General features: G+C 42.4%; 1 pseudogene; it reads right to left on the bottom strand.

Annotated features, from left to right (window-relative positions):
- Nucleotides 1–2,503: 2,503 nt before the first annotated feature.
- On the bottom strand, nucleotides 2,504–4,338 carry LOC123365832 (annotated as a pseudogene).
- Nucleotides 4,339–9,037: the final 4,699 nt, after the last annotated feature.

Here is a 9,037-nt window from a genome sequence, read left to right as displayed (position 1 = left end):
ATGAAATAAAACAGGTAAAGGGGAATATTTTGTAGGTGGCATTAGTGCTGTAGCAGGATTTTTAAACTCATTTGATATTGAGACATTACATGGGGCTATGTCAGCCTTGGGTAAGATTTTGGGGCTAGACAGACACATATATAACAAAATGTTGGTGCATTCTCCCACCAAGGAATAAGAAGTGTGGCGCTCCAGTTGACACAGGGCCAAGCCTTAAAAATGTCTCTAAATGTGAATTTATTTGGTGGGTCCAAAATTAACAATAAAACTATACTAGCAATACGATATGTACAGATGCAAACTTATGGGCTACAATACAGAGAAAGTACGGTCAATGTGTTCAATAAGGGGCAATGGCCTTTTGAATGGCTGTGGCCCCAAACTCCCCACTGTAGCTCAGCCCTGGCTCCCCACTGGCACAGCTGGTCTGTGCTGACCCAGCTGCTCGTTCTGGTCTGCTCCAGCTGCAGCCGCCTAGCTGTGTCTCAGCACTGCTGCTCAAGCTCCAGCCCACGTCCACCTTCTGGGCTGCTTCTCTGGCCCGTGTGTTTTTTACTCCTGCTTCTGTGCCTCTAACTCAGCTTCAGGTGCTGCTCAAGTTTTCCAGATTTCTACTGCATTAATAGCCCATAATCGCTTAAAACTTAACCTAAAAGTAGTCCCATCTATTTCTTGAAACAAAGGGGTTTTTTTATTCACACATTCATTTATACATCAAATAACAAATGAAAGCTTTCATTACATACCTACTACAGATTTGATTTTTTTTAAAATGTACAAGTCCCAGCAGGAGTTTGTCCACATTAGCAACAAATCTATGAGACAAAGAAATTCAAAATTAAACCCACAATACTGGTACTCGTATTCTGATTCAAGGTTGGCAGGGGTTTCAAACAAAAAACAGCAAATATCGGTGTCAAAAAAGACCCAAAGTAGTCCAAAATGTATGTAGTGTAAAAACAACAAGAACATTATTATATTATTTATTTCTATTTGCATTCAATGACAGTAGTGAATGTTCATATTTTGTGTTGAATTAATTTGTTACTGTTAGTCTCTAAAAGGCAACATTTCATCCTTGCTGTCTTCGTCACAAGTAGAATGCTTCTGCTGCTGGTCATACATATCAGTAGTGACCAGTGCAATCATTTCTTTCATTGCTGCAAACTGTTCACAATAGATTTTGTGTGGCTGCATGTACGTCCCAACATAAAAAATGTTCTCTAAAACTTCCACTTGCATCTTGTTGAGCTGTTTAGTTTTTATCAAGTTCATCCAAATAACATCCAACTGCAGCATTGCTAAAAGGTAGCAACACCTATGAAAAAACAAACAAGCCAAGTTTGCTAAAGTCTTTGTCCTCAGCAGTATTCATGTGTTCAAGGAATTCATCCCAAAACTGCTAAACTTTGTTGTCCTGAGTATGAGGCCTCTGAACCATAGGCAAAACTCTCCACTGCTGCTTCAACTCTCCAAGGTCTCCACAAAACAATGGCAAACATTAAATATCAACCATTCTAGGTTGATAAGGTCTTAGTACTGCAAACGATTCAATCACCTGGACTTTTAGTGGCAATCTCAGTTTAATCTGTTTCACACACTCCAAAATGAAATCTCAACACCTACTTTTGACATTTTTGACAACGGGAATGGTTAGTGTGTATTTTGAAAGTTCCAGATGAAAGCGTTTCCAAAATCAACTGCGCAAAGTGGTAAGTTATTGGACCCCAAGGCGATGTCATAGCTTCTAGAATCCCCAGCAGGGGTAATTTAACTATTTCACTCCAGGCGGTCTCCAGAATAAATCAGTGGGAACCCAGCAATTCTGTCTAATCAGGAATCAAATGCAAACAATCATGCAATCGTCTAACTCTGCAGTTTATTAGATTTAAGCATACACAGACATAAGCAATAGGTTTAGAACATCCAGGCTATTTGACCTTGTCATAAACAGACAGTTAAGGTTTAATGCCTCTTTTACCTGTAAAGGGTTAAGAAGTTCACCTAGCCTAGCTGACACCTGACCAGAGGAGCCAATGGGGGGACGGGATGTTTCAGAAGGAAGGAGGGAAGTTCCCTTTGTCTTAGTCAGTTTCAGTTTTGGCCGGAGTGGAAAAGATTAAGGAATCAGCCTCTTATCAGAGTAGTGAGTATTAAGGAAGGAAATAATCACCCCCGCTCTGGACTTTAGAGTACAGATATGAGGACCTGCATGTGAACCCCTAAGCTGAATTACCAGCTTAGATCTGGTTTTGCTGCCACCACTCCCAAGTACTAACTCCCTTCCCTGGGTAGTCTTGAGAGACTTCTTCACCAATTTCCTGGTGAACACGATCCAAATCCTTGCATCGTAACACAAGGAGAATTTAACCACCACCCCTCCTTTCCCCCACCAATTTCTGGTGAGTCCAGATCCAATCTCCTTGGATCTTAACACAAGGAAAAAAATTAATCAGGTTCTTAAAAATAAGTCTTTTAATTAAAGAAAATAAAGGTAAAAGAAAAACCTCTGGGAGATAGCATACAAGCTGACCTCACAGACAACAGATTCATGCAGGTTTAAAGTCAGTGGCGTCCCGGCAAGCATATTCTGAAGGTGTATTTGCCCACTTTGTCACGAAGCTCTTTGGTTTTGACCCCATAAATGATAGGGTTGAGCATGGGGGGGATGAGGAAGAAGAGGTTGGCCAAGATTATGTGAATGTGGGGCGCAAAGCCCTGACTGAACCGGTGTGTCAGACTGGAGAAGAGGAAGGGAGGATAAAATGTCAGTATCACACACGTGGGTTGTGCAGGTGTTGAGGGCTTTCTGGTGGGCTTTCTTGGAGGAGATTCTGAGGACAGCCCTGATAATCAGACCATAGGACAGGACAATGAGTGTCAGGTCTAACCCGATGACTACAAAGGCTACCACCAAGCCATACGTCGTGTTGACTGTGATGTTCCCACACGACATCTTCACCACAGCGATGTGCTCGCAGTATGTATGGGGGATAATGCGGTTGGCACAGAATGGCTGCCTGCTCAGGAGCAGGGGCAGGGGTAGAATGAAGACAACAGCTCTTATCAAACCCACTAGCCATAGCTTAGCTATTCGTGTGTTGGTGAGGATGGTGGCATATCTCAGAGGGCTACATATGGCAATGTAGCGATCAAAGGCCATTGTCACAAGGACAGCTGAGTGCATCACAGAAACTGCATGAAGGTAGAACATCTGGGAGAGGCAGCCACCCACAGTAATGCCTTTCAAATTGAACCAAAATATACACAGTGCCTTTGGTATGACAGAGGTAGACGTGCTGATGTCTGTGAGCGCCAGCATGCAGAGCAGCAAGAATATCAGCTTGTGCAGGGTCTGCTCTTTGCCTACAACAAACAGAAGCATGACATTTCCCAGCAGGCTGATAACGTAGATGTCATAAACAGATAGTTAAGGGTTAAGGTCTCTTTTACCTGTAAAGGGTTAACAAGCTCAGTAACCTGATGAACACCTGACCAGAGGACCAATCAAGGGACAAGATAATTTCAAATCTCTGTGGAGGGAAGGCTTTGTCTGTGTTCTTTGTTTGGGTCGTTGTTCTCTCTTTGGATCTAAGAGGGGCCAGACGTATGTCCAAGTTCTCCTGAAGTATTTCCTACTATCCAGTATAGTGAGTATTAGAAAGGCGGGTTAGTCTTATAATTAATTTCTGCATTTGCAATTGTGTGTTTGCTGGAGAAATATCTTTATTTCTGTTTGCTGTTACTTCGATTATTCTGAGAAGGGGCGGGGGGGGAAGTCTCTCCAGGTTTATAGCTAGACCCTGTATATTTTTCCATCCTGGTGTTACAGAGATAGTGTGCTTTCTTTCTTTTAATAAAATCCTTTTCTTTTTAGAACCTAATTGATTTCTTCCCTCGTTTGGATTTTCAGGGGAAGGGGAGGGGGAAAAGTGAATCCCTCTTTGGTTTGATTCAAGGAGTTTGAATCAAGGTATCTCTCCCAAGGACCAAGGGAGGGGGAAGAAGGTGGGGGGAATGGATTATTCCCCTTTGTGTTAAGATCCAAGGAAGTTGGGATCTGTGTTCCCCAGGGAAAGTTTGGGGGAACAGGGAGTGTGCTAGACACTGGAATTTCTAGCTGGTGGCAGTGTACCAGATCTAAACTAGGATTTAAGTTTAGAGAAGCCCATGCAGGTCCCCATCTTGTGGATGCTAAAGTTCAAAGTGGGGAATAAACCTATGACAGTAGAACATAGAGAAAGGGATGGAAATCCAGACATGGGCAGGTTCCAGGCCAGGGATTCCTGTAAGGATGAATGTTGAAGGGTCAGAGGGGGTCAGGTTGAAAGCTGCCATGAGATGTTCAATGCATCGATCGGGTTTGGAAAAGCTTAAAGTGCCTGTGAAGGAAGAGAAGCACAACAACGGGAATTACAGACTTTAGAACAAATAGCACAGTAAATATTTTAGAGTTATTACAAATCTAGAAAGGGGGTGAACAATGATGTGGCAACACCTGCAAATGGCACCAGATTACTTAGGTCACAGCCAAGCACAGAGAAGTCCTCAGAGGGAGCTAACAAAGGCAAATGAAGTGTCAGAAACTGCAACTCGTGCCCATGGGAGGGAAAACTTGAACTCCTCAAACACCTTGCCAAGTTCTGACTGAACAGCCTGTCGCCTGATTTCGGGTGTACTAATAATAGTAATGAATCAATTTAAATCGTATTAATTTAATTTAAATAATTAATATTAATAATAAGTAATTGTTAATATTAATAGTATAATATTAATAATATAATAATATTAATAGTATGGCTTTTAGGCTCACCAATCTGTTTGATCAGAAGATAAAAGTTCTTTTCCCGAATCAGGCTCCACAGAATTTACAAAGGACCCTCAGAAGTATGACAGGAAGCTCACACTGAGACATATATCTCCTTAAAGACTTCTTATTAAAATCAATAATAGTAAGTAAATGATAAAATACCTAAAGTTACAAAGTTACAATTGCATTACTACTATTCAAAAGATACATATAGTAATATAGTATTATATGCTCCAAAGCTTTTGTTAATATGCTCACACCTTTCCTTGACAACCTGGCGGTAAGAGACACCGGACCAGCCTTGCGGTTCAGGTTTTTAAATTTTTGAGTGAGGGATGCAGTGCTTAGGAGAAACTAATGCTAACAGCTCTTAAAGCGAACTTAGGGTTTACTTGACTAACTTAAACTTAAAGTCAAAACCTAATAAACAAACTAAAAATAAAAGCCTAGGGAAACCAAGCCTAGTTCCCTTGAAACTTAGAAAGTTTAGGAAGAACAAGTATAGCCTACAGAAAGTAGCAGTCATCATAGATAGATAGAATAAAATAAAATAGAAAGAGTGAGTAAAACTAAGTAAGACAGAATAAAGTGGAGTGAGTAAGTGAGAACGGAGTACTCTAGCGAGGTGGGTCACCTCTTTTATAGGGCACAAGTGCCAGAAATCCTTCCTCCTATACCCAAATTTCATTCCTCATCCAAAATATGTTAGGGTATGCTTACTCCATAGGCTAATATGTATGTGCGTATTGATGACATGTACATATGCACATACGTTTCCTTGTGGTGTACCTGTTAAGTCTGTGGGTACAAACTGACCCCCCGTGCCATTCTTCAATTATCTATTGGTCTAGATAAAACACCCTAGACATTTGCGTGAATACTTATCTATTTAGGTTACAAGATACAGGTTAACTTCACTTTCCTGGGTAAAAGGTCTTAATCTAGATATGCTAACTTTGCATTAGCTTAACATACAGGTTTTGGCCTGTAGGTCTTTTGCATTACAGCCAAACTTACTTTAATATAAATCTATAAACCTATTACAATAAACCAAATACTTAAACTATAAGAAAAATATATATAGATATATATGCAAGCAAGCAGGTTAGTCCTACAGGCTCAGAACAAAAATCTGGGTGTCATGGTACACAGCTCTGTGAAACCCAGATCGCAAGCACAGAAACAAACTAAGCAAAACATCTCTAGCTTGCTTCTTGCTTGCTTATATATACACACCTGCCCCTGGAAATTTCCACTGCTTGCATCCGAAGAAGTGGGTATTCACCCATGAAAGCTCATGCTGCAAAACGTCTGTTAGTCTATAAGGTGCCACAGGATTCTTTGCTGCTTCTACAGAACCAGACTAACACGGCTACCCCTCTGATACTAAGCAAAACATTGGGATCCAGGAGGAGTGGGATCGGGAATCCTACGGAAAATACAATGCCATGAGATCAGTCAGTCAATGTTTCAACCTCTTCTAGACTCTTCTGTGTAGCGCTGGGCACCCTTCTCACATGGGATATTGCAGAACTAGAAGGGTTCAGGGAAGGGCAATAAGAATGATCAAAGGCCTGGGGAAACTCTCATATGGAGAGAGGTTGAAAAGCCTGGGATTGTTACCTTTACACACTAGGTGTGTGACAGAGCAGGAAGCAGGGTGGATTTGACCTGGGAATGTTGTAGGGAAGTTACATTGGGGATGGGGGACTTCCCTTGAAAGAAGCTCCCTGAGATGTAACCTGAGCCAGGAGGGAGGTTGAGAGAAGTGACACCTTCTGGCCCGGAGACTGAACAGAGAGGAGGAGCTGGGGGGATGGAGAAAAGAGCTGCTGGAGGAGGTTTTTGTTTTTCAGTCTTGGGCTGGGTGGTGCAATGCAGGGAACTCCAAGCTGGGGTCTAAGCTCCCTAAACCCCCCCAGAAGGACTCGTTTGAGGGGTTCTGGTTGTACCTACATGCTCCACTTGGAGCTGTGTTCCTGTCATCTAATCTGTTTTACTGACTGGCTGAGAGTCACGGTGAATCTCAAGAAGAGGAGTGCAGGGCCCTGACTTCCCCACTCTCTGTGACAACTCTCTCTCCCCCCTTCGAGACTGAACTTGTCCTGCTCTCTTTGATCTGTTATTTTGCCCCTTAGCCAGGAGCAAGCAGGCCTCATTATTGCAGGCCTCATTATTACCTTCTGGTACAGGTGTTGCAACTGATAACCATTCTCTGTTGCTGGCCTGTTAGGTCGATTAAAGTTCAAACATGGAAGCGCTTTGGTCAGACATGGAGTGACTTTAGTTCATTCAGGCCTACTGCAGAAAGGCTTCATTGACACTGTGGTTTTCCACCCTCCTGAGTTACCTAGAGTCATGCCTAATGACACCAACAAGGTCTTTAAACCACGATTTGAGGACTTCAATAACTCAGACATAGGTTAGGGGTTTGATACAGGAGTGGATGGGTGAGATTCTGTGGCCTGCATTGTGCAGGAGGTCAGACCAGATGATCATAATAGTATCTTCTGACCTTAAAGTCTATGAGTCTATGAGGATGGGCAGGAATGGTGTTCCTAGCCTCTCTTTGCCAGAAGTTGGGATTGGGTGACAAAGAATGGATCACTTGATGATAACCTGTTTGTTCATTCCCTCTGGGGGCACCTGGCACTGGGCACTGTCGGTAGACAGGATACTGGGCTTGATGGACCTTGGGTCTGACCCAGTCTGGCTGTTCTTATGTTTATGGCTTACATATACAAAACAATGCTCAGCAAACCAGCTTCTGCTGGAAACATCAGGGGGAAGTGACCTCCTGGCTGCCCCAGTAAACTCATTCAATCCAAGCATGCTGTGACGTCGGCAAATCAGGTGCCAGCTCACGCCAAGGTCCCTAGCCTCACTGAGCACTGAAAAACACATAGATGGAAACCCGTCTGGCTCAGCTGTGTGTTGGTATTGTTAAAATAGGCATTAGATTTCTAAAAATATGTTTAGTGTTTAGTGTTCACACTTTATGAAATGCTTGCAAGTTGCTGCCTGCATTGATGGTAACATCTGTACCCCATGTTAAAGGTAATATTTAAGTGCTCTGTAACTATAAAAGTATTTGCTATTGAAACTGAAAACCTCCATAATGAGGGGAGAAGCTTTACCAAGTGTGAGATATTAGTCCTTCCCCCTAAGAGGTATCATCTCCTGCCCAACAAGAGAAGGCCCATAGAGACCAGACAAGCCCCTGTGGAACATCAGAGGACAAAAGACGTACAGGTGGATTCATCACATCAGCTTGCTCTCAGGGGGAAGGGACTAAAAATCCCTGCCGAGAAGTGAGGAATCCCCAGCTGCTTAGCCGTAATAGACACACCAAGCCCTGGTGACGTGCAGGCATCTAACTTTTCTAAGTGATTTTTAACTTGTTCTTTTTTTATTTTATCTTCTAAACTTACCCCCTTCCCAGTAGCATTCGCTATGTTAGGCATTCCTTCACACTTCTCAGTGAAGACCGAAACAAAGGAGTCATTAAGCATCTCTGCCATTTCCAAGTTTCCTGTTACGGTTTCTCCCTCCTCACTGAGCAGTGGGCCTACCCTGTCCTTGGTCTTCCTCTTGCTTCTAATGTATTGATAAAAAGTCTTCTTGTTTCCCTTTATTCCCATAGCTAGTTTGAGCTCATTTTGCGCCTTTGCCTGTCTAATCTTGCCCCTGCATTCCTGTGTTGTTTGCCTATATTCAGCCTTTGTAATCTGTCCTAGTTTCCATTTTTTATATGACTTATTTTTTTAGATCATGCAATGTATAAAACATTCAATTTGCAAATAGCTGGAGGATGAAGGGGTGATCACCAGCAGCCAGCATCGATTTACTAAGAACAAATTATACCAAACCAACTTGATTTTCTTATTTGACAAGGTAACTGGATCAGGAGAATGCAGGGGCCATAAAAGCCATGCTAAAGTCCAGGTATATTGATGCAGTCCCACATGATATTCCGATAAGTGGGTTGGAGAAACACAGACTCAGTGGAACGATCATTAAGAGACTGATTAAACAAACTCCAAGAGTAACTATTAGTGGAATCATGTCAGATTGGAAGGAGGTCTCAAATTAGGTTCCACAGGGATCTTTCCTGGATAGGGTGTTATTTAGCATCTTTATTAATGGCTTGGATGTAGAAATAGAGCATATTGATAAAAGTTGCAGATGACCTCTTGAGATCCCTTCCGGTCCTACACTTCTCTCATT

Source organism: Mauremys mutica, chromosome 3 (genome assembly GCF_020497125.1).
Source record: "Mauremys mutica isolate MM-2020 ecotype Southern chromosome 3, ASM2049712v1, whole genome shotgun sequence".
In the NCBI taxonomy this organism is placed as follows: Eukaryota; Metazoa; Chordata; order Testudines; family Geoemydidae; genus Mauremys; species Mauremys mutica.
Note: the sequence above shows the minus strand (reverse complement) of the source record. Positions and strands in the feature narration are given on the sequence as shown.